Here is a 25,553-nt window from a genome sequence, read left to right as displayed (position 1 = left end):
CATGAAAATAAGAGCGACAGAAAAACATTGGGAAGAAAAATTATCTATTTTATAGCTGCCTCCCAATATTCCTGGGAATTTTGCTTGAAAGGGTAAGTTTCTTTAGACTTCAAATACTTTCCATGGAGCAACCAGGAAGCAAGGAACATAAAAGGAACAGTGGATATTTCTGGATCAGAGAGCATCTCTCTGAACACTGCAAAGGCACATGAAAGTTACCTCAAAATTCACCTTAACTCTTAGTGTTTGAAAATTTACCATGTTTCTATCAAATCTACCCCTACTCCTCCTTTCCAATTTCTTTATTTCTCCACCATTATTCCCTGCAAATTTTATGAGTTCTTTTACTTAAATCACATATGTGATTCCTCGTAGTGCTACCAGCATAGGCATAGATAGGGCCATGTACTTGGATTTGAGTAGCTTCCAAGGAGCTGTGCCCGTCAAGAAAACTTAGTGTCTCTCAGCAGCCACTAATGCCAGCCGCTCCACAATGGGTGAGATCCTGCTACTATTACTTTGCTAAATGAACATAGCACTAAAATGCCCCCTGAGAACTTGTCTTGCCACCCATAATTAGTGACCTTTCAATCCTTATCAGAAATACTTCTTTTTACGTGGATAGTGATGTAATGGCACATAACTGGTCAACACACAGAGAATAAGAGAGCGCCCTGTCCTAATGGGAAGTCTATGCTGTGTTCCTGTGTATACTTCCTCTTCAGCTTGTCTTCCTTTGTATACTTCCTCTTCATCTTGGAAATCATTATTGGTGACTACTCTAAGCAAAACTGGAGGAAACTGTCCAGCTGCTTCCATAGTCTCTCCCTAAGAAAGTTAGTAGATTGTGATCTATCCCTTGACACAGAAGTAAAGGCAGACATATGGTTATTTTGAAACTAATCATCCTCCTGAAAAACTCACAAGCTCACATTTTTACACATAATATCACCTGCCGTATGATTGATGGCCTGGGACTCGTCCATATTTATCTTCCCAGGATTGAGGCAGACATCTTATTGATTCACAGACATTTGAAATGGTGGTGTATATTCCCTTGGGTCTGTGGCTAGGGCATAAGAGAGGAAGTCAAATATTTCTGTTTTACCATCACTATGCTCTTCCCTCCTTTAACATCAGTTAGGGTTATAGCAAGCACTCCAAAAGGATCTTAAGCACAGGAATTGTCTAAACAAATATTGTAAAACTGGTCAGTATTTTCATAATGTCCAATGATACTTACTAGAGAATAGTTTTTGGAAAACTCAAAACATGTATATGACCTTGATTTATTCTAGGACAAATGTCCTAGAGTATCTCACATATCAACAACATGCATAATAGGATTTTACAGATGTAATTTTTAAAACAAATGAGAAAATAGGGTCAGTGAAATCGCCCAGTGCGCAATGGGACTTGAGTGCGTTTGAGCCTCTACATGGCAGAAGGAGAGAACCACCTCTGAAACGTTGTCCTCTTACCCCCACACTTGTGGCTTGGCCTATGTGACTCCTTCCTAAATATGTAAACTGAACGTGTTAAAAATTTAAAAAAAATTTGAGGAAAAAAAATCAATTTTGATTATAACTATAAAAAAGCAGAATCTGTTGTGGTGAGTGGTAGACTGGAGATGCTTTGATCATGAGTTGATATTAAAAAGTAATTTAAAAACATCAACATACTCAATACTGTTATTTAATCGATGGAATTTTAATTGCCTTCCAGGCAGAGTGTTGAGAAGTTTCAGTGAAACTGAGCCTCACTTTCTTCAATCCTCAGGCTTTCGAAGTTCCTGTCCTTTAGTTTTTTCAGTTGCAGAATCTGGCAGTCAGTCTGGGTTGAGGCCTTGACATGCCTTGAGGCACTTCTCTGCAGTCAGCCTCATGCAGGGAAACAGCACCTCACTTTATTTTGTTTTTAAAATCAAACCAAAAGGAGACTATTCAGAGGGCTACCTGATCGGGAATTAAGTTCTCAAGTGACGTTAAAATCATCCTATGATCCGGAGGTGACTGAAATAAAGAACCCACTTTAAACTGCTCTTAGTACAATTTATTCATCCATATGTGCAGTGGACCCTCTAACCCCGGAGGCTCCCACATTTATTTCAACAATATACTCATTGATCCAGATGTTTTTATAACTTCTCTTTGGAATTATCCTTAGACTCCATTACATCTCTCTGCTTATTAATTCATACATGTATTAACTCAGTCTTACTGCAATTATTTATTGACCCCACAATGTTTTCAGTGCCTCTCTAGCTGACGATATTAATATAGTGAATGAGAGATGAATGCAAAACTAGGTATTTGGGATGTTGTACCTCATTGCGAGACTAAAGATGAAGCAAGAAGAAGATGCCAGAGGAACAAGAGTTGGAGAGGGAAATGGAGCAGTGAAGTAGTCTCTTGAAAAAGTCTCAGATGTGGATGGCTTCTGAAGATGCTCTACTAAGAAGATGCCACTTGAGAAAATGCTGAAGATGACAGTAAGAGAGTGAGGTGTGAGAGAAGGAGTCTTATGCAAGTGCATTTTGGGTAGAGGAAAATGCATACAATTACAGTAAGGTATTCTGAGGTAGATTTGAATGCAGGATAGATCAGAAAAACAGCAATGCGTATTTATTTATTTATTTATTTAGGCAGGAAGGAAAAATATACTAGCCATACAGGACAAGTCAGTTTTGTGACAAGAAGGTCACCAATTCCTGGGCTGCCTATTCTCCAGTGCACAGGGATGGTCTCCGCAGTGAGTTCCCTGCAGACTGAACTCTGCCTGTAGCATCCAATTTACTTCCTATTCCTTCATGCATTTCAGTGCTGTCTATGACACGGTTCCTCCACACTCTCCTTTAACACCAAGAACCATAACTTCTGTGTTCTGGTTTGACATAAGGATGCTGAAAGTGAACAAAAGCAGTGCAGGAATTCTCGCTAATGTGCCTAATGTATTTATTCAGGTCCTCAGCAATGGCTTCCAAACATTCCCAACCCACCAATTACTCTTTCTTCTGGGTGGGGGCGGGGTGTCTAACAATTGTGTGCCCTGGTCTCTCAGGCTTGTGTTATCATCATTGTGGAGGCATTTATTTCAATCCCATCCCACCACTTAGCCTTACTCTCTGCTTGTCACATTAGCATTATCTATCTAAAAATAGAAGTTCAAACACACCTTTCTCCTCTTAAAGATCACCTAATATGACAACTCTTTCATCTTATCAGAGCAGTGTCTGTTTCATTTCATGCAAACCACCATTTTTAACCATTATTCATTTTCCTATCTTTAGATATCTATCATTTTAATAACTCTGTTAGATTACTGACCTCCCCTAGTCTTCATTTCAAATCAGCTTTGTAAAAGTTCTTTATAAATTACCTCCATTCTCAAGCTTGCCTGGGGACAATCATGTGGTGCTGAGAAACATTCAACATTCAGTATAAACACGTAACCTGTATCTCAAAAGACATTATATAGGGCTGTGGTGATGGCTCAGTCGGTAAAGCACTTGCTTCCATAAGTGTGATACCTAAGTTTGATCTTTGGTGGGATCAGGCCTGGGATCCTGTGCTGGCAAGGGAGGAGGCTCTCTGGAGCCTGCTGGTCAGCCAGCTTAGCTGATTCAGTGAGCTCCAGGCTCAGTGAGAGACCCTGTTAAAAAAAATTAATGTACTGTGTCACGGAGAAAGACACCTGGTAGACCTCTGGCCTCCACATGTATGCACACATCATTGCAGTATGCCACTATAGATGTACTTGCACACACAGGTACACATACATAAAGACATGTCCGTACACGTAAGCATGAAAGGTAGTAAACAGTGCCGGAAGGAACTTCCTCTTCCCTTCATGACAGTCACATGTCAAACTTTGCTGAGCTCTAGAAAGCTGCTTCTGCCTGTGCTCTCATTTGATTGACAATCCTAGATTATCAATGAAATGTTAAATATTCTACTTTATAAGGACATTTGAAAAGCAACAATCCTTCAACTTTCTGCTTCTATACTCAGGACCTCCCTGGTTCTCTTCCCCAAAGCTGTAGCATGAGGCTGATTCCATATCTGAGGCCATATCTATCTCCTCAATGTGAATTATGAGCTCTTTTCCTTTTCTTGGTGAACACATACTTTTAATTTATTTTCTATGCATGAATACATTTAAACACAGCTTCTCAGTTTCTTTCTTTCCACAGGCTATTGAAATACTTCTAACAGCATGTATTAAACTGAACTCAGGCTTCTCCCAACTATACACGTAACTCCAGTTACAACTCATCCTTTCTCTTCAGTCATTATTTAAAACATTTCTCTGTGTTTCACTTTCCTCACTGTCAGTTACCTTGTGGTCACTCTCTAGTCTACCATCCAAACTCATCATTTTAACATTGAAAATGTGGTAAAAAACAAAACAAAACAAAACAAAAAACCGAGCTTCAAGACACAACAGTGTAAGGTCATTCTCATATTCAACTGCTTTGTCGCCATCTCAATTTATGGCAGTGTTGAATTATGAATTATACTTCAAAGTATATTCTTTCCTATATTTTGTGATACCTCCCCTCTGCCTGTCTTGCAGTTTCCTTTAAGTGTCTTGGTGTTCTAACCATACTCCATCCCTTTAATTGTTGGTTTCCAAAGCCTGGTATTCTGGTCTTCTCCCCCGTTTTTCTCAAGAATCGATTTGAAAACATTCTTCCACATTCAGGATTTCTTACATCATCAAATACATAACAGCCTAGAATTTCATGTCTACCTCCAACTCTCTTTATGAAGTTCATGCCTCAATTTTTTATGCAGTACCACATTCAAAATATTTAGGAAGAAAATATGTCATAGCTCAACTCTTGACCCTCTTCCACACAAGCTTGTCTTCCATGGCTGGCTTAGTGAGTTACATCAGGGAGTGAATGGTGCACACCTGGAACCTAACAGTCATCTTTTGCTCTGACCTCTGGCTCACCTCCTAGATACAATTCATCGCAGAATCTTGTCAATGTGACATCGCAAATTACATTTATATTAATTAGATCAGATGCTGACACATAATAAATGTAAAATGTAAATTATATTAATGTAATTTTAATAAAATATCTTCCAAATATTTCTAAATTGTTATTGCTATTTATTCTCATATCTTATAAGAAGTAGAAGAGAAAAAATAACATTTTTTTCTGTTGAAAATTATTTTATTTCTACGGATTCCTTAACTTGACAGTAATGCCAAATTCAAAAAAATTTTCTAGTGATGGTGTTTTTAGTTTTCAAAATTTCAAATTGTTTATTCAGACAAGGGCTCAGTCTAGAGTTCCTGGCCTGGTAATTTTTACGTAGATTAGGCTGACCTTGAATCCTATCTATGGCTTTCAAATGTTGGGATTATGATATGAGCCAATAGCTCAAATTTCTTTTATTTTTAAGTAATACATAATAACAGAAAATCCTGAACATTTACAGACTATATTTTAACATTTGCTATGTATATTGTATAAGTCAAGTTCAAATGAAATAAGCATATATATATGTATATCAATTATTTATTATTATGATATATTTAAGGTTCTTTCTACCACATTGGAATTATGTAATACATTCTTTTTCTATGTATGAATGATATCTTAAGTAAAGGTTTTTAAAATCTTTAGTTTTGTATAGACAAAGGTCATCCTGTCTGATGTTTCAATGCTGGTTTGCTAAATCTTTAATGAATTAAGTTGTTTGGTAACTATTTGTTAAATTTTATGTTTTTTTTAGAACAACAGAAGATATTCATTAATTTACAGAAATTCTCTCTGTGTCACACGTGTGTACAGTGAGATTTTGAAAAAAAAAAAGGATGGATGAGAAAAAAATTGAAGTATAAGAGAGCAAATTGGTAGTTGGATGGAAGCTGTATAAAAAAAACAGATCAACAGCTATAAAAATGATGACTTCTTTTTAACAAGTGCTGTAGTAGATTTTCATATTCTGAAGGATGAACTTAAGTTATCCAAGTGCAGACAAGGACAAAAGCTCATTCAAAATTTATGCAATAGCAGTCCTCTACATGTTTTATAGTTAATGCAAATGTAGAGTATCCAGTGCCTTCTGATAAGGACAAGAGAAAAAAAGAAAAGGCACTTGAGGCTGCATGAGGAACATTCAGACTGAGATCGGACCTTGATATTCTTTAAGATTCCTTGCAAGAGATCACTATTATTTGCAGTTGTTAGCATAACTGAAAATAATCTGTTCATTCATAAAGGTTAAGGCTTCATGGAATTTGCATGATGGCTACAGATATTTCCCCAGATTAAGAGAGGGTTGAGATTTCTGCCCACAGATGGATTGTAATTCATATTGTATAAGCGATATTTGCCAATACACAGAGTTAGGAGAAATACGGAGAGATTCTCTAACTATGCATTTTGTATACCAAACAACTTTTCAAAGACAAGTTTCACCAAATAGCAAAAGACAAATATCACAGGGAATTGGGTATGCTATGTAGAGATTTATGTTAATTAGCAGTGATGTTAACTAATTACAATTTTAGAAATAAATCTGTTTATAAATATACCAGTTTGGAGACTAATTCTGCAAGCCTCCAAACCAATGGATTTCTTAGAATTAAGAACAATTTTAATGCTAGTGACTTTTAGTTAACATAGTGAAAGGCATATTTTCAACACTCTAATTTAAATGAAGATACTCAAATAGCCATAGAAATAGCTAAAATATGCTAATTCTAATCTATCCTCTCTACAGTAGGCTAATTTATATTTAACATATCTTACATTTAATTTATATTCATAATTTAATTTATTGTTGTTAATTTATTTTAACAAAATTAACATAAATTATAAAACGAATTATATTTGAGTCATTATCAATTAATTATTTAATAATTTTTGATAGATTATTTTAAGATCTGCATTTTATTTTGATTTTTGTTTCAAAATTCTATGACTGAGTTTCATAAATAAATGACACTAACTGAATAGTATTCAGGAGACACAGTACTAGTGTACTAGTGTGAATTATATTCTACGTGAATAAACAGAAAAAAAAATCATTTGAGTTTAGCTAATGCCCTAATACATTGAAACGCTCATCTTGGTTTTTGACCTCTAGAGCTGAGGGATGATATATTTTTTCATTTCTGAGATTTTATATATATATATATATGATATATGATATATGATATATATAATATGATCACAATATTTCCCCCTTCCATTTCTTCTCACCAACTTCTCTCATACTTTCTTCCCTGTTTCATTGAAATTCATGACCTCTTTTTATTCCTAATTGCTATTGCATCCATATATATATGTAATTAAATATAACATGTCCAGTTAATGTAATGTTACCTGTATGTATAATGGACACCAAAGCATCAATTAGTGTGCTCTTCTGGCCTTCTAGCTTTTAAAAATTTTTCCACCCCCTTTTCTGTAACAGTTTTTGAGACTTAGGCGCTCATATTTTAAATGATATTTTGTGACATGCTAAAAATTGATGAGGCCCAAGATAAATTTTAGGTACTCTCATTTTCAGTAATTTTAGAGTATATTTAGTTAATATACCTACTGGGCTTCATTTTCAAGTCATAAATTTCATTATGAAGTATATTTCTGATAAATAATTGAGTTTTTCTGAAAAAGTATGTTTTATCCACCGCAGACATAGGTTTTCACTTTTCAAAATGATATTAGATTCTCCAGTTAGTGTCTTTTGACTGAGTTGTAACATTTATGTGTACATTTATCATCATTTTTAATTCTTTCAAAGTGCAACTACAAATGCAAATAAATGGCCGGCTCTTTTTAGATTCCCCACTTTCTCCTTCTACCCACACTACTACACATGTTTTTTGGCTTTTCCCTGTTTACCTGCTATCTTTAATCAGCTGCCAAAACATGATGTTCCATACAAAGCTTTGCCAAGGATTTCACACTCAGTCCTTCTTGTAACACAGTATATTCTTGCAGTATATTCTAAACATTACACAGATTCCCCTTGAATTTATATACATTTTACTACACTTCTATTATCTGGTTTCTTCTGTAAAACATTTATGGGCTGATATATCTTTCTGGCAGATTCTTTGCGTGAAAGCACTCTAAGCCATGTTGTCCCTGTACCTCTCCTCTTTTCAAGTCTTTGTTCAGTCCCTTCCATGTTTATCCTGATTTGCACATGTGACTTAATTTGACAAATGTAACACTAGAAAATATTCAGTAAAAAGTGCCTCCTTGGTGGGTTAAGCTTTTCTAGCTGCTCTTGGAACCCAGCCCGCACATCTAAAGAAGCCCAAAGCAGTCAGTGGACTGATGAAGCAGCTGATGACTGGAAGCTTCTGCCTTCACTGCCAGTGTAACAGCATTAGGTAAAGGTACCAGACACTAGGACCACTCCACTGAATGCCAAGCTCAGTGAGGGTTTTCAAGTTTTCTCAGCTAAGGCCAACAGAGCCTTGTCCAGGCCAGCAGCACAACTAGAGCAAATTTATAACTGCGAAGACAGTCAAAGTTTGTGGTTGAAAGCCGTTAAGTTTTGGTGAATTAGCTGAATGAAAATGGCAACTGACAGATTTCTCCCAAGTAAAGACTGAGCTGCAAATGCTGTTACTCCCCCTTCTTTTCAATGGGAAGAAAAGACAGCAGAATAAAAGGAACTCTGAGAGTTATTATAGTAACATACTCCCCTTCCAACACATAGGACAACTGATAAAGTGAGTTAAAGCAATTGTCTAGATTTTGTAATAAAAATATAAAGACTTGAGTTGAATAAAAAGTTTAGGCAATATCTTAGCTATGTTAGAAAGCGATAAAGTAGAAATATGAGAGAAAACTTAAAGGACTGATATTCAGGTGAGATACTGTTTTAGATTAATAAGATTTTCTTACAGGTCAGAGAAAATACTTAGGAAAAAAAATTAAAAAGCATTGCAATCAAAGGTTCTAGGGTTGAAAGAATGTTACTCTTCACATTGGCCGAAGGTGTTATCAAGTACCCCACAGGATTTAAATAGAGAACCAACAATAAACATTCTATAGGAGAATGTAAGAGTATACAAGAGGGAAGGGGCCAATCTATAAACAGAAGGTAGTTGGATTCACTACAGTAAATTTCATACCAGATGCCAATAGGACAATGTCTTTTAAGTTGTGAAGAAAAACAATTTATAAATCTAAAATAAAATTAATATACACAAGGCATCAATCAACTGTATTAACCATTTTAAGATAAAAAGCACTTGAAAAAAAATTCACATTGCCTCCATTTACCTAAGGATAAACTTATTTTGAGGGCGCAAAGACAGAAAAAAATAAGAAAGAAATGGGAATATAACAAGAGGCACAAGTAGAAGACTGTCCTTTTCAAGCAGAAAAGAAAAGATATGTTGATATATTATGCTCCAAAGATAGCTGAAAGACACAGGGCACAAACTTAATTCAACAGGAGAAAAGCTCAGCTCAGAAGTCAGCTTGATGCCATGAGTTTCAAAAGAAGAGTTCACAGGTGAGAGAAAAACAAGAAAATACAATTATTAATTAGAAATCCGTTGAAAATCCCACTTTTTTCTTAGAATAAAATATACCTTTTTATCACTAATGGGAGAGAACTAAAGTAAAGGAAAAAATAGAAGAGAAAATAAAAAGGAGGAGAAAAGGCACACATCCAGGAGCATGTCGAGTAGCTTCCAGATCAGAGAAGGCCGCTCAACTGATGCGGAGCTCTAGTTGGGCACTGGGTCAACTTCTCTATAGTTGGAGATATGAAAGCTCTTTTCAGTAACAGGCCTTAGTGTCAGGTTGTGGAAGGTAACCAGCAGCTTTGATAAGAGTCTTCAGTGTTTGAAATGGGTTGTCTATGAAACATCATTGGCCAATGACTTAACTCAGAAATGATTACTCAAAAATGAAAAGGAAAGTGCTTGCATTTGATAGTAGTGACAATAAGGAATGAGAAAAATAAATACAAGCATTTCATAACAAATTATTATGTGATAGTCAGGGGCCCTGTGGTTTGACAGCTAATCTATTCTTTATGGCTTAGGCTCATTGACTGGGTATGTGAGAGGCTGACGCAAATGTGTCTCTGAGTTTAAGGCAACTTGACTGACACAGTGAGTTCCTGAACAGCCAGAACTGCACAGACCCTATCTCAAAAATGAAAACCAAGCAAAAAACAAAAACAAATCAATAACAATATAAATATTTGTTGAAATTGCCTTTTACAATTTCTTAAAATCAAATTACAGATACAGTATATCACAAGAAATGAGAGTTCTAGCAGTAATGAACAGTGATAACAATGCTCTATTTTTATAATGGTCTATTTTTGATAATAAACCCATCAAATTTGTGAATGAAAGAGCTACCATGTAAACTAAAAGGAAAATGCAAATGGTTCATTTGGAAGTGAGACTAAGAGTAAAATACTTAAAACTGGTATGCACACTCTCAATTTACTAATTACCAGTTTAATTCATTATCATCAGGAATGTTAGTAGAGTTTTGTAGAGTCTTGTAAACATGTAATATGTGGCAAGATTACTACCTAGGGTTACCCTTCTTTTATTTAATTTTGTTACTATCTGTGTTTGAATGTGTTTGTGTGTGGTATATACACAAATGTTTGTGGATTTGTGTATGGATGGGGAGGCACAAGAAGGAGGCTGGGTGTCCCGCTCCATTACTTGCTTATTCCTTTGAGAAACAGTGTCTCACTGAACCTAAAAGTAGGCTGGTAGCCAAGCAGCTTCAGTGATTCTCTTTGACTTCTTCCTCCCCAGTACTGGGGTGATGGGCACCCACAGCTGAGCGGGCTTTTTAGGTACGTCCAGGCGATGGTACTCAGGTCCTCATGATTACTCCTGCTTTCCCCATCTACCTTCAGGTTCTGACTCGTCTCTTAGAGAGTTGAGATAGTATTTCTAAAACTTTACAAACTGGCCTTTTAACACCTGCTTTCGGTGCTATTTCCCAATTCAAAATGCATCCATCCAAACCAGGATTTCTATCCTACTTTCTTAGATTCCCCTGCCCCTGCCCCCAACATGTACTTTCTAAAAATAAAAATAAATAAATAAATGAATAAAAATGAACGGGGTTGTGTCTTCATGAAGTTTAAGTTGCTTATTTAAAAGGTAAACGCATTTTGGGTATTGATAAGTCGGAACAGGTTACTGCATTATTTTTCCTGTGGCTGTTTCCAGTATTTCCTTCTACACTCCAACCCCCATCCCCCACAGACAGAAGCTTTCATTCACAGATAGCAGATGACACTTTCCACATCTATTACCCAACTCAAGGCTAAAATTTGTCTTTCTGACAATGACTCCTCTTTCATTCCTTTATCGTGGTGTAGTCACAAATACTTCCCTGTAACGCTGTATCTGACATCACTGCTTTTTAGCCTCTGGTTACTTGACCATTTGTAATGAAAATATCTTTCTGGAATGTTTCATCTTCTTCAAAATTGATGATCTTTTAATAAATGTACTTGCATAAACCTGTAATGGTTAATTTTAACTCCCAATTTGGTGAAATAGAGAGTTGTCTAGGGCATTATAGAAGCTCACAATTGGATGTGTTTTTGAGAGCATTTCCAGAGAAACTTACCTTCAAATAGAAGCCCTGATTTGACCATGGGTAGTAAAGTCTTTTGGGACAGGTTTCTGAACGGAATTAAAAAGGGAAGAATGTAGAAAGGCAACCAAATGGTGCTTTTCTCGTTGGCTGCTTCCTCTTCCACTGAGGTATCAAGTGGCCTCCTACTACCACAGAATGGGGTGCCATGGTTGTGTGTGCCGGGCCACAATAAGCGAGATATTCAGCCATGAGCCAAACTTCTTTTTTTTTTTAAGTTACTCTGTGTCCAACATGGTTGTAGTCATGAGAAATATCATTAACACAACAACTAGGTCATTTCTATACTTAAAAACCTAAAAATCCCAGCAAATCATGACTGTATTGATTTATCTCTGCAGCAAATTATGGTATAGTTTAAACATAAATACTATCTTTATCTGCTTCCTTTCCTTGTTATTTCTCTCAATCCTTTTGTGTTTAATTCATCATGTGAATCCAGGTTCATGCCAAAATTTTGGTAACACAATGTGTACCAGTCTCCAGTAGTTTCTAGCTAAATCTCAAAAGAGCATGGGTTTTTGGTAGTTTTATTTTCATTCTGAATGGACCGGTAACTCACTAACTTCAACTGACATTAAAATTAAAGTCTTCTAAGAAGATTCTTGTCTGGCCAACAACAAATTAAATGGCCCTAAGGCAAATAATGTTAGAATGAGATCACTTGGCTTTTAGTCTTTTACATATTATTTCAATAAGTTATTTTTAGAATAAAGATTGGAATATACCCTTGGAATTGAATACATTGGTTGTATTTGCAAAGAAATACACCTAAAAAGAAAATACAACACAGCTTCTATGCTATGTAGAAACTCAGTTCTTTGAAAAAGTTATAATGAAAGCCTAGTAAAACATGAATGTATACGTTATAAATTATTTGAAATTAAAGACAGTGTTCATAAAGATTCAATTGCCTGACACTGCAAATTAAATGAGAACAGATGAGAAAACAATATCGGTTATGTGCTAAACCCTTACTACAGTTAAAGGGATAATAATCATTGCTTCAGCATGATTATTTGAAAATATGACTTTTTGCACTGTCAAAAAGTGCTAGAAAAGAAAGTGATACTAGAAAGCACACATACAACTAAAGCCTAAAAATTCTGTCTTCTTGAAAAAGCAGTAAGTGAAGCAGAAAAAATGAAGACCTGAAATGTGGAACTTCTAAAATAAAAACGTGATGTTATGTATTTGTGACAATGTTTTGATAATGAACTGAGAAATAAGAAATGGCCTCAGGGAAACAGAAGCCTTTGAAAATAAGAATGTCTAAAAAGAAAGGGTTATCATGTTTGATGAAAATGACATTTTTCTTTGTGTTTAAACAAAATTGCTAGAGTCAATTTATCTAGTTCTCATTCCGCTCGAATCACACACTTCACTTTTGCCAAATTTACTACATGAGGTAGAAAAATGTTCTTTAGTAGTCTTCTGCTAACTTTTAACTGCAAATATCAAAAAGTGGGAAAAATGTTAATGAATAAAACCTTACCAACCAAATTCCTTAGACTCAAAGAGTGCCAGCAACAAGAGCAGCTCTATCTGACTGCTCTGATTACAATAAAGGAGTGCCTGAAGATGCGTATTGTAATGATAGACACATGCTGCAAAATAGACCATCACCTAGACCTTGAGCCAAGAAGATGCTGTGTGCCTCTGCCGAGCTCCATCTAACATGGCTCATAGCACAGTAAACCTGATTCCTCTGGACGTTTGCACTTTAGGTCTCCTCTCCCCCAAAGAAATACAATTTGCTATACATTTGAAAACAGTCAGATTAAATATGGAAACGAAATGAAAGTGGTAAGTAAAAATAAATTTCATTAGTAAATTTCCTAGCATATTTGAGATTTCCCTAATTTTCAGATATAACAATAACTGATCTAGCAAGTCACGTGTTTTATTTTTCTCTATTAGTTAATATGCACTAGTTTTAGATGTTTTAGAATGAAAGGTACTGAAAAATAATTCATTAGGCCTTAAAAATACTGAATTTTAAACTGAAAATTCTATACACTCAGATTTTATGTAAATTAGTATTCTTTATATGAAATCCCCTTTGTGTGATTGCCAAAGTATTGATTTTAAAGTCTTGGTCTCACAAGATCAGCCTTAGCCTGCCTCTCTGATGACTTGCAGGTACAGTGATAAATTTCTTGAGTTGGATTCAATATATTTGCTATCTGCCGGCTTCCCCACCTCCATTTTTTTTGATTAGAGAAGTTATTTAATACCTTTAAGTATAATTTTTCTAATTATAGCTTGAACCACAAATCCTCTAAAATCTCTTGCATTATCACTTAATGAACTCTATGAAATTAAATACAAGAAAGAAGATGTCAAGGAGAAATTCATTCTGGCAACTCTCCATTGGAAAGAAGATCAGTGCAAATAGAATTCACTCTAAAGCAATACATTTAAAAGTACATCCTTAGAACGATATTTAGAAAACAGGAAGTCTAGTGCAAAATCCTCCATCTGTCAGTAAATTCACTATGCTTTGATGACATAAAAAGTGTTGTTAAATCTGCTTTTGATAAAAAGTATGTCTTCAGTGTTGGCCTAGTTTAACATAACCACAGGCTTTATACCTGTGGTCATAGTGACAGGAGTTAGGCATATTTAGAGCACATATTCAAAAGATTTTGGTATCTATAGTAAAATTTTGTACACAAAATCAACTAATATAAATCAGTGTGAGGAAAATGTTTACTGAATCCAGTACCTGAAGCATGCATTATATATGTGTATACATGTATACACCCATATACAGATATAGATATAGGCATACGTATATATATATATATATATATATACACATACATATATATACATACATATATACATATATATACATACATATACACACACACACATATATACAGTATGCATTATAGAAAGGGTTACAGACAACGTGTTATTCTTCATTTCTTTTTTGTTCGATTATATCATTTTTCTTAAATTTTTTCACTCTACTCCTTTAAAAAATACGGGCATTCTGAAATGGGCTGCTAATAGCACTAACAGTCTGGTTACAACAAATAATAAATGGCAGAAAAGAATCACCAAGAGATTTGTCCATCAGATGAATTTTACATTAACTACCATGCATGATGAAAATGTTTGCATTTTGGTTTAATATGCAAAATTTTCAACTAGTCATAACATATATATTTTTAAAGCCACTGGATCTATTTAACATAGCTTCCAAAAGATCATATACTCTGTTATTCTTTAGTAAGAAAATTTGGTTTTAAATTCATTCATCTGGACAGAATAAATTTTTCTTTTTATTAACTCCAGATACTCTTTAGTACTGAATTTCAAACAAAATATTTTCACATGGAAAACTACTGGGAGACATCTACATATTCTTTTGAATTTATACTTCATATAGGATTTTTTTTTATATAGGATTTGTAATGGATCATTTCAAATTATACTAGGGTTATGTGAATGTGACCAGAAATGTAAAGTCCTTGATGTCATTCCCAGGGCTCACTTATTCTTCATTTGTCTACCTGAGTGAAGGGGACTTGTCAGATGACCTGGTCTCTTATTTGACTACACAGTTGGCTGGCCAGATTAGAGGTCTTCTCAGACATGCAACTGGAATGGATTGGGGGAAGGAACCCAAGAAAGATAATATGCAGAAAATGAAGTTTTAAAACATCCACAACAACAACAAACTAGGTCCTGACTCCAATCAGTTGGGGTAAAGGGGCTGCAAAGGGGAAAGGCAAAGGTATGATGTAGAAGGCACAGGAAACAGATGAAGATTCATTAGGAAAACTGCCAGTTCCTTGCACTGGAGACCTTGGGGGAAGCACTTTGTCATTCCAAATGACAGGCAACCTACACACAGGCAAAAGGAAATGAGGTAGGTTTATCCTAAATTGATTGAAACAATAATGAAGGAATCTTACATTTTATTAGTAGATAATTCACTCCCTCTAGAACCCAGACTCAGCCACAGAATTGGAATCCTTGGAGGGATAACATCCTATGTATTTCCCATCTCCAGTAAAGTCTTACTGTTTCTTTGATTCAGTTGCTGCTAGGATAATTGAGGCCCGGAGATGAGTTGAACACAAAGTTTAATTAAAGCATCTTTATGGCTCCAGACACTGGAAATACTTGGACTGTGCTTTAAACCACATGATGAAAGGTGGTGTTGCTAACCTGGGAGGAACAAATGATTTCAATTTTCACACTGGGACAGAAGAATGTCTAAAAGAAAAGTCTCTATCACCAAAACATCAACTTCGAGGTGACATTCAGTCTTTTGTGCTTCTAAGTCCAAGTCCTTTGAACACTGTGATTGGTTCCAATTTACTCTGATTTGGTTCCCATTTACTGATATGGAAACTGAGGCCAGTTAAGAGGCTCTCGCTTATTAGTTGGGGGGATTGGTAATAGAATATGAACAGTGTGCCTCCTATTTCCAAGTTAATTATAATGACAATAAAACAGTGTTGCCACTAGACAAATTTGCTTTTATACTGATAACTCTGAGAGAGTTCAGTATATTTGATGCATCATTTGCTCAAAAATGTCCCCTATGATTTTTGAATAGGTTTTTCTTTTTCTGACTCTAAGCACATGAAGTAGAAAACTCCACAAAAGTTTCAATGTATGCATTTTTTAACTGTGTACTATTCCACGTGTTGAAGGTTCATGTTGTCCATCTCATTCTATTCTTTCCAGGACATAAGTAATCTCATCTCTCACATATTCATTGCTCCTCATGATCTGTGCTATTTGAGCTATTGATCAGGTCCTTTGTGCTTCATTCCATCATGCAAAGTCAACAATATCACACATATAGTTAACCCTGTAGAGATGCAGTGGGAAGTAAACCAGCATTTCCATGTAGGGCACTTAGTCTGGCAGAAAGTAATAAGTTCAGGCTAAATATTTTTGGCCAGTCCTCAGCTCATTTCATCCTTTTATCCTGTGAGGGGTGTGGATCCTGCACATCATACTACTGAGGAAAAATTTACATAAAAACATTAGGTCTCCTGTTTAGCTTTTGCAGGCATCAAAAACATTACAAAATAAAAGTGACAAGACTTTCCCCTCTGCATACGCAGCAAAATTGTTCCAAAGTGCATGTGCTCTGAAATATTCAAGTACTAAAATGCTAACAACTTTCCAGTGTTCTGCCTGCCGAACTCCATGCCCAAATCATCTGCAGCAGTTAATTAACTGCCTCCCTTTCAGGGCTTGAAAGATTTAAGAAGAAAGGAAAAGCTGGTGTATTTAGAGGGAAAAGATCTGGAGCTTGCCAGTCACTGCATTTGAGAAAACATGCAGGGAAAAGCATTTACTAAGTGAACCCTGTTTTAAGCACACAAGATAAACATTTTTGTAAGCAGCCAGAGAAGGGACAGCAACACCAGGATTTCGCCAACTTGCTTTTGCTCCTAAATCGAACTATAAGCGCCAGTCTGAAACAGGAAGTTTGATTTAATACTCCTTGCTTCAGTGCTCACAAACACCTCAGACCTTCTGCAAGCCATAAGACTTACTTCTCAAGAAACATGCCATGGCATGGAATCAATGAGAAAACAATTTGTACACCAAATACAAGTGGACATAATAGTGAAGCAGAAGGACTTATTTAAACTGGAAAAGCCCAGACACAGAATAAATAAGCATCTTGGCAGTGGAGCCAGGAACAGACATGAGTGCCTGTGGGTTTGGGAATGTGCTTCGCTGCCGGAAATCATTCAATTATCAAAATGCTTTCCTCCTGAGACCTACAAACAGAAACCTTGGCTTGTGCTCAAATATTAAACATTAACGATGTTCTCCTGGTGTTTTGAATGAGAGGGTCCCCTTTAGCTGCTAAAGCTGTGGCCCAGTGTGTGATAAAGAAATGGCCACGAGGGAACTTTGGATAGAGTTTTGGTGAAAATGATACTGACATCAGCTCTCAGCTCTACTTTTTCCAAATAGGACAGAAGGACTTTTTGGTTCTGTTTTTAGAGAGGTGACCCGTGCTTGTTTTTATGAGCCTAGGAGTTTTATTCATTTCTAGATATCATGGGATAATTTCACTATTTTTTTTTTTTGTAAGAGATAAAACGAGATCAAGTAGAAGGTTGACAAAAGTATATTGAGTAATGCTCTACGTTCAGTAGCTCTCATGCAGAGAGTTTCAGTTTTATTTTAGGCCAGACAGAAAATTATCAGGAGGATTGAAAAGAGAAATATTGTGATGCAGTAATTCACGCTGGTGAAGATGTACATCAGGGTTGAGGGAGGGCTGTGGAAGCATGGCAACCAGCTAATCTTTTGCTTCAGTGAACTGAAAAAAAGTTGAAGGTAGCTGGCCCTGAGGAGATGACACAACAGAATGAGATAAACCTCAAATTCAAGAACATTTCAGAGGCTCAGTATAGGACCTGTTGAAATATAAAGAATTGGGACTGATGGAGAGGAGCAAATATTGGCTACTCCTAGATTTTTATAACATAATGTTATGCAACTATGTCTAAGGAGCAATTTGAATTTTAAGGAAGTCATGCATAGGAGAAAATGAAAGGGAAATGATTCCATCTAAAATACTTTGTTCTCCAGACACAGTGTGGGGCTGGAGTATGGTGGAACTAGGAGGAGACAGTGTGGAGCCAGAATTGGGTTCAGTCCTGTCCAACCTTGGAAATGTCGACTCTAAATCTGTAGGAGTGGGCACTCCTCCCTCCCTTGTCTGTATCCTGCATGTCTCTGCCCCCCCAACCGTTGCCCACACCAGAGGTGAGGCAGTTGCAGCCAGGTTAAACTTCCTCTCTTATAAGGTCATGTCCAGTAAGCACTATACAAATAAGACATTCCCAGAACCTTGTCCCCAGCCAATGATGTACACTCACCCTTGAAAGCCTGTACCTATTCCCAAATTTTTACAGTCTTTGTTCCCTCAAAGAGAACTCCTTGGTAAATCCTGCCTCCTGAGAGTCTGGAAAGTCTGTTCCCATTGTGCTCACCCCCCCCCCCCCCTGAAGTCTCCATCACCCTTGCCATTCCTGCCTTCCATATCCTTCCCTAAGGATCTTCCACCATGGTTGTACTTCCTGGCCAGGGAGAACAAAGGAAGCAGAGCCCAAACAGCAACACTGGATACTGCACAGTGAGAAATTACATATGTTCACTTACCCACTATGATTTTCTAATCTTTTATTTTATTATTATAAGAATTTATTTGTGGACCAGCAAGAAGGGTAATAAATATGCTTGCTGTATGGCCTACTCATTGAATTCAATCTGCAGGAGACCCACATGATGGCAGAACTAATTTTTGGGCTGGAGATATAGTGCAATTGCTAATGATTTGTTTAGCATGCCTAAAGCCTTCGGTTTCCCATATGTAATGGACCTAAGTGGAAGAAGTGAGCAGAAGTTCAAAGCCACACTCAGTTACTCAGTGAGGCAGAGTCCAGTCTGTCTGTGTGTACCAATTTCCTCTGAGATACAACCTTCCATCTTGGAGGAAGTACCTTGAGAGACAGGATGTCAACAGAAGGCTGACATCCTGAAAGGCACCCTGCAAGGAAATAGAGTTGGGTAGAGGAATTGGTGACACAGCTGTCTTTGAGTCATTTCTGCTGCTCTAAGTAATCCCTCATGCATATTCTTGTAAGGCAGTCTAATAAAGCCCATTGCTTCACCAAACTGGACTTTGGTGGTATCCTTAATCTAGTCTGTCATCATTTGCTTAGCTGAGATGAACAGTCGTTTGTTCACTTCTCCCCAGTAAGAATGTCACACGAAAGAGGGCCATATGAAAGGCTGTGCTAACAATAATAACATAAAGAATATATTTTCTTGTAGTTAAAATTCACTCAACTTTTACAAATGTACCAATGTAGGAGTGTTGATCTGGCTCAGTGGGTACAAGGACTTAATGCTTGTCAAAGCCTGACCTGACCTGTCAATACCCACATCTGTATGGTGGAAGGTAAGAACAGACTTTTGAAACTAGTCTCTAACCTCCTCACCTGCGTTGTGCAAAATGCTTGTCCAGCCCTCATACACAAACTGAATAAATAAATGTAGAAAATTTCAAAATATACCAAGTTAAAATAGACAAAATCATCATCATTGCCATTAGAGTGAAAGGTGGTTATGTTATGCTATGGTTTTCACCAACCTGTTATCCTTAGAGCTGCTGCGTGCATACTTAATGAAAACCTTTCTAAAACAGGTGACAGATTTCACGTCTGCAGAGTTGTCAAAAGCTATTCTCATAACGTCTCAGCAAATAAGACTGCCTAAACATGAGCTGAACAAAGATAACAGCATTGGTATGCCAAAGTGAATGAGGAAACCAATGAAACTCTAGTCCTACACAAAGAACTACAGGCAACTAAAGAATGCTGAGAGGGGAAAAAATAATCTTCCCCTGGGAAGAGCACTTGGACAGTTTATGTCATACCACACGGTCAGCGCTGAAAACATACTTCCAAGGAACATTATATAGACAGAACAGGGCATATAGACATATATACATACATATGTAGGTGTGTGTGTGTGTGTGTATGTGTATTATGTAACAACAATTAATAAAAATGAGGCAAATAATTTGAAAGAGAGCAAAGGGGACTATATTAGAGGCACTGGAAGGAGAAAATAGAAGGGGGAAATGATGTAATTATATTATAATCTCAAAAAATAAAATAAAAATATATTTTAAAAAGTAGGTGATAAATGGCAATTCCAGTGGCATACTCATCATGTTTCTGTATTTGTCTGGTGTAGAAAAACCTAATCTAAGACGTATGAGTCTTCCTTTACTTAATGCACAATGGTATCAGTTTGCACACCTTCTCATTTCCTCTGGCACTTGAAATAACTGGTGGATCATCAACAAACACTTAGTCTCCAAGTGTGAAGAAACAATCCAAGAGACATATACGGACTTTAGTTTTATTTGGTTTGATTTACAGTGCCAGGCATCCTTTCACACATCCTGCAGTTGGGTGAATTTTAACTCATATATCTAAAACCATTATATCTGTATTTTCCTTTAATTACTAAAAAATGCAATGAAAGAAAAGTGTGAATGACATTGGTATACATTCCGTTGTTTTTAATTCCAAGGTTACAGATGTGCTCTGAGGCACATTGTGGAGAGAAAAGAAATAGATAAGGCCCAAGACCTAGGGAACATTCAGATGGATAGCAAATGGTAACTAGACAGAGCATAGACTGATGAGATTTAAAAATAAAATGACAGGGGACTAAAAAAAATGTAAATTTTAAGCTCATTTTCAAGTAATTTTGAGCATCCAATACACGTGATTAATTTTTCATGTAGAGGAGATACTGATGTAGAGAAAAACTGTCGCTTATTTTTAGCAATTTGCAAAATGATTGGATCTTCACTTTTAAACATCCTAATTGCTCAACTTTGGTAAAATGAACTGTGTTTTCAAGTGAAGACATTACATGATAAAATAATTTCACACTATTTCAAATCAGTCATGTACAAGGTTAAAAGTCATTTGGAAAGGATAGCTGAGGGGTTCTTTGACAGGTGAAAGGACTATTAAACTTCGTAAGTATTTAAGTAATCCATATAGTGCCCAGGTACACAGCATGAAAGAATGTGAAAAGATGTTTGTAGTACACCATAGCTACTAACAACCTCCACTGTTGCCACTGGGAAAGCTCTCACTACCTGGGGCATTTAGAAAGCTTCTAAATATCTTTAGGAATGAATTGGAGGACCTTGTTCTCCTAAGAACACATGTTATTTTTTGCAAGAATGTATTTTGGCTCATCATAAACATTTTTGGAAAAAAGTTTTTGAAGGTATGGGAAGGAGGTGTTGCATCTAGCCACCTACAGCTTGGATTTGTTGTAAAACAGAAGGTGCCTACTTATGTTTCCTTAGTTTGAGGTTTTCCTCCAAGTCATACAGAAACTCTCCCATGTTGGCTGTAACAAGGACTGAAACAAGATTAAAAGTTAAAAGCACAGAGCAAACTAATTTGGTCTGGGGAATAGACTTGCCTGAGATATGAAATTCCTGCAAGTGCTAAATCTTAATAAAAGTGACAGAAAGAGGGTGTAATTAAGGAGTTCACCTGATATTTCAGAACTTAGAGCTTCTACAACTTACTCTCATAAGTAGTCTTAAGGATGACTGAAAACTCACATGTGTGAGCCGTCTGGATTGTTTTCCAAGTTATTAAGTCAAGTGAGACTGGTTAGTAATTCCACTTCAGCCATTTTTTTCATTGAGTGGTTTGAGTTGCTGTGTGCTTTAACATCCCTTCAATTCAACTTTCCAGTGCACCTTGTGGAGGAACTGTTACCTGGTTTTTTGTTTGTGTATAATTATCTCATATCTACACTGAATGAATGTGCGTCATTCTCCCCTTTGCAAGTGGACATCGAGACGCTTACATATGAGGTGAATAATTGAATGATAATCAAACGACATGTGAAAACACAGAGAATAATAATTTGAATATAGCAAATAGGTAAAATATTGTTATATTTATTTAAAGAGTAATCATGAAACAGGGTATACCCTCCAAAGGCACTATCTTCTAGTCCACACACCATCAGAAGGAATCTACAGTAACTGGATTGATTCACCCCTTACTCATAAGAGGCCAGAGTGAAAACACAGCTTTTCCTCTTATTAGTCTCCTTCCCACAATCCTAGTTGCAGTTTAGCCTTCAGACAAAATGACATTGTTCCTTGTAGTTGATTTTACCACTGAGATGAGTCATTTTCTGATTCAACACATAAGGGCTACATTAGGCAATCTATTTGTATTGTCAATAAAGTGGTGTTTATATAAGCAAGACAAAATTCTTCTGCATCTTAATCATTAGTGTCATTGTATTTTCCTAGTTACTACATGGAAGCAAATAACTGCTCTTGAAAGAGAGGCAAGTGCACACGCAGGCTTTCACACCCACACTAACACTTTAGTATCGGTAGCCTCTGCAAGGAGATTTCAGTAATCTGAACTTAGTCTCAAACTGCGTAATGTCAAAAATTAATCATTTCTCAGATCCCAAAACACTGACAGCAGGAAGTAGTGCAGTAAGAGAATGATTTCCCTGTACGTGAGTTAACATCTGTCTGAAAGCTGGGTTAGGAAGGAGTCTGGACCATCTCCTCAGCAAGAGCCATTCATGTGGAATAGAAGAGGGGCATACATTGCAGCCTGAGGGCTCTTTCAGGATTTGGGTTGTATACTCTGGTAGAAATGGTAATAAACCAAGCATTCTTTGGCACACCAGTTGTATGCATTGATCGAAGCCTTCTAAGAAGCACAGTTTCCATTGTGATAGTTTTTCCTTTCAACTCCACAAACAATTATAGTATCATATGTTTTATAACAAGATGCTTCCAGCCACACATTTAAATAATGAATTTCTTTAAGGACCTTCAAGGGAACAAATCAAAACTTTACATTTCTTTGTCTTTGGTTAAAATTGGAAAAAGTCACCCATTCCTCTCAGCCTGCAGATGCAGGGCACATGTGTTCATTACTCCCCTCACAATTTGAAGCAGTTCAGGAGACAGGGCTGGGATTATAATTAATGGAAACAGCCTGACCATGTTAAGGCAATTGATTAAATCGCTGGAAACTAGTTACAAGATGGTATTAACAAACAATGTGTAAGCTGTGAATGAAAGAAGTCGATCTTCCATAGATTCATGAAGAGATCTCTTTTGTTCTGTTTTAGAATGTGGGGGAAAAGTTAGCAGCCTATCAATGGAACATGCATTACTGAGGCAGTTGCAACAATGATCATTGATAAATGAGTGTCAGGATCCTCACTCACTGAATTTTTTACTTCTTCTGAATTTTGTCATCAAAGTATTCTATGAATTCTAATTAGACTTGACTTTTTAGAAAGCCATAGAGTGTACTCACTTTTTGTGACTTTTTAAAAAAGGTATCTGATAATCTATTAATGGAGACAAGGTGATAGCAGTATCATGGTTTCTATTGTTTGTTTTCTTGCGTTTCTGAGGTAGTATCTCCAAGACCTTGTTGACCTAGAGCTCAATTCTTCTGCCTCTGTTTCCTGAGTTCTGGGGTTATAAATACTTGTTATCATCCAGACATTATCCTATTTTTTTTCTTTTTGAAAACAATATAAAAAAGATGTGATGATTAATCTATGTTGTCAGCTTATCTGGATTTTAGAACATAGCAAATGCAGCGCTGGGAGCATCCCTGAGAATTTTTCTCTCAGAAAGGTTTAGTTAAAGAGGTAAATTCTACCCTGAATAGAGGTGGCACTAACGGGTGAACAGGGTCCAGTAATGAAAATGGAGAAAATTAGCTGCACACTAATAGTCATGTCACTCTTCTGCTAGGTATTTTGTCAGAGCAATAAGCAAATGCGTAGTGAGAGTTTTGGTTTCTTTAAAAACCCAGTTATGCTATGTGATTATGCTTTTGTTCTTGTCCCAGGTGTGGGTCAAGAGGTCACTTCACAGCAGGTAATTATGATTTGCCTCATGCACGAGTAGGAGCGTGATCTTTGCCAGCTGCAGATGGTTTAATTCTCAAGACTTTGGATAGGTTTTAAGTGGGAGAGTCCTGAGAGGGTCTGCAGAGGTGGCTGCTTCCCCTGCTGCTGTTCTAGTTTGGCCTGCTACCGTGTTCGCTAATGGTGGATTGGTGGATTGGTGGATTGGTGGATTGGTAGATTGCTGGATTGCTGGATTGCTGGATTGCTGGATTGCTGGTTTGCTGGACTCCTGGATACTCTGACTACTGAAGATTAGATTTGCTCCAAGGAACCCAATGGTCCTAGTCAGCATGAAGTAGCCTATAGAAGTCTATGCCCCCTTCCCCACCTAATCTTCTTTCGGTTCTACCTAGTGTTGGGAGGTTGGAAGGGACTAGGGTGGAAAGAGGGTTGGAAGGAAGGTGGATGTATAAGAACCCAATAAAATAGATTTAAAATGTCTGCAGAAATGTAACTAAGTGCTCGCTTCGGCAGCACATATACTAAAATTGGAACGATACAGAGAAGATTAGCATGGCCCCTGCGCAAGGATGACACATAAATTTGTGAAGTGTTCCATATTTTTGAATAAGAAAAAAAGAAAAGGAGCAAAAAATGTAACTAATAAAAGGAAGTTGCACAATTTGTATATTTTAATTTTTGACATTATAATAGAATTACATCATTCCTTCTTATCCTTTTCATCCCTCCAATGCCTCCCATGCAACACTTCTCAGTAAAATTTGTAATCTTTTGTGTGTGTGTATTCCTAAATATATAAATACAATGTGCATATTATTTGTATATATGCTTTCAGGGATAACCAATGGTTGTCATATTCCTTGGGAAAGACAATTTCTTATGTTCTCAGTATTCTTTATGTTTCAGCAGTTCTTTGTTTAGGGTTGAAACCTCTTGAGCATTTTTTCCTTTCATGTTAGCATGTTTGTTAGAGTCGTCCTTAGTCAAGTCATGGTTGGACAGCCATGTTGGTGAAACTTCATTTATGAAGATTCTTTGACATTTCCAGCCCTTGTAATCTTACATCAAACTTCCTATTCTCTGGCTTTTAAAATACTTCTGCCCTCCTCTTCCACAATGATCCCTGAACGTTAGTGAAGAAGTTATGATGTAGATATATTAGTTAGGATGAGGCTCTACAACATTGCATTTTGATTGGTTGTGTGTTTCTACAAAGGACTCTTTAGTTGCAAAGGGAAGTTTTCTTGATGAGGGGTGAGGACTGCAATTATCTGTGTGTTTAAGGGTAAATATTTATAATTTAATTAGTGATTATGTTGGTCTCATGAAGTGCAGGTTCTCCTCTAAAATCCATGAGTTACTAATCCTAGGTAGCTGAGTAGGTTTCCATTATCAGGAATGATTTCTCTCTTGTTGAGGTTGCCTTAGGTCTAAATAGAAA

General features: G+C 36.6%; 1 protein-coding gene and 1 non-coding gene across 7 annotated transcripts in view; one reads left to right on the top strand and one right to left on the bottom strand.

The window, feature by feature from the left end:
- The window catches only part of Robo1 (roundabout guidance receptor 1), a 1,064,494-nt gene that overhangs the window by 585,255 nt on the left and 453,686 nt on the right, over positions 1–25,553 (bottom strand). The gene's annotated exons all lie outside the window — the stretch shown is intronic.
- On the top strand, positions 24,610–24,716 carry LOC132648869 (U6 spliceosomal RNA). Its single transcript, XR_009587255.1, has one exon. It is a non-coding gene; the product is annotated as a U6 spliceosomal RNA (small nuclear RNA).

This window comes from Meriones unguiculatus, chromosome 17 (genome assembly GCF_030254825.1).
Source record: "Meriones unguiculatus strain TT.TT164.6M chromosome 17, Bangor_MerUng_6.1, whole genome shotgun sequence".
Classification (NCBI taxonomy): domain Eukaryota; kingdom Metazoa; phylum Chordata; class Mammalia; order Rodentia; family Muridae; genus Meriones; species Meriones unguiculatus.
Note: the sequence above shows the minus strand (reverse complement) of the source record. Positions and strands in the feature narration are given on the sequence as shown.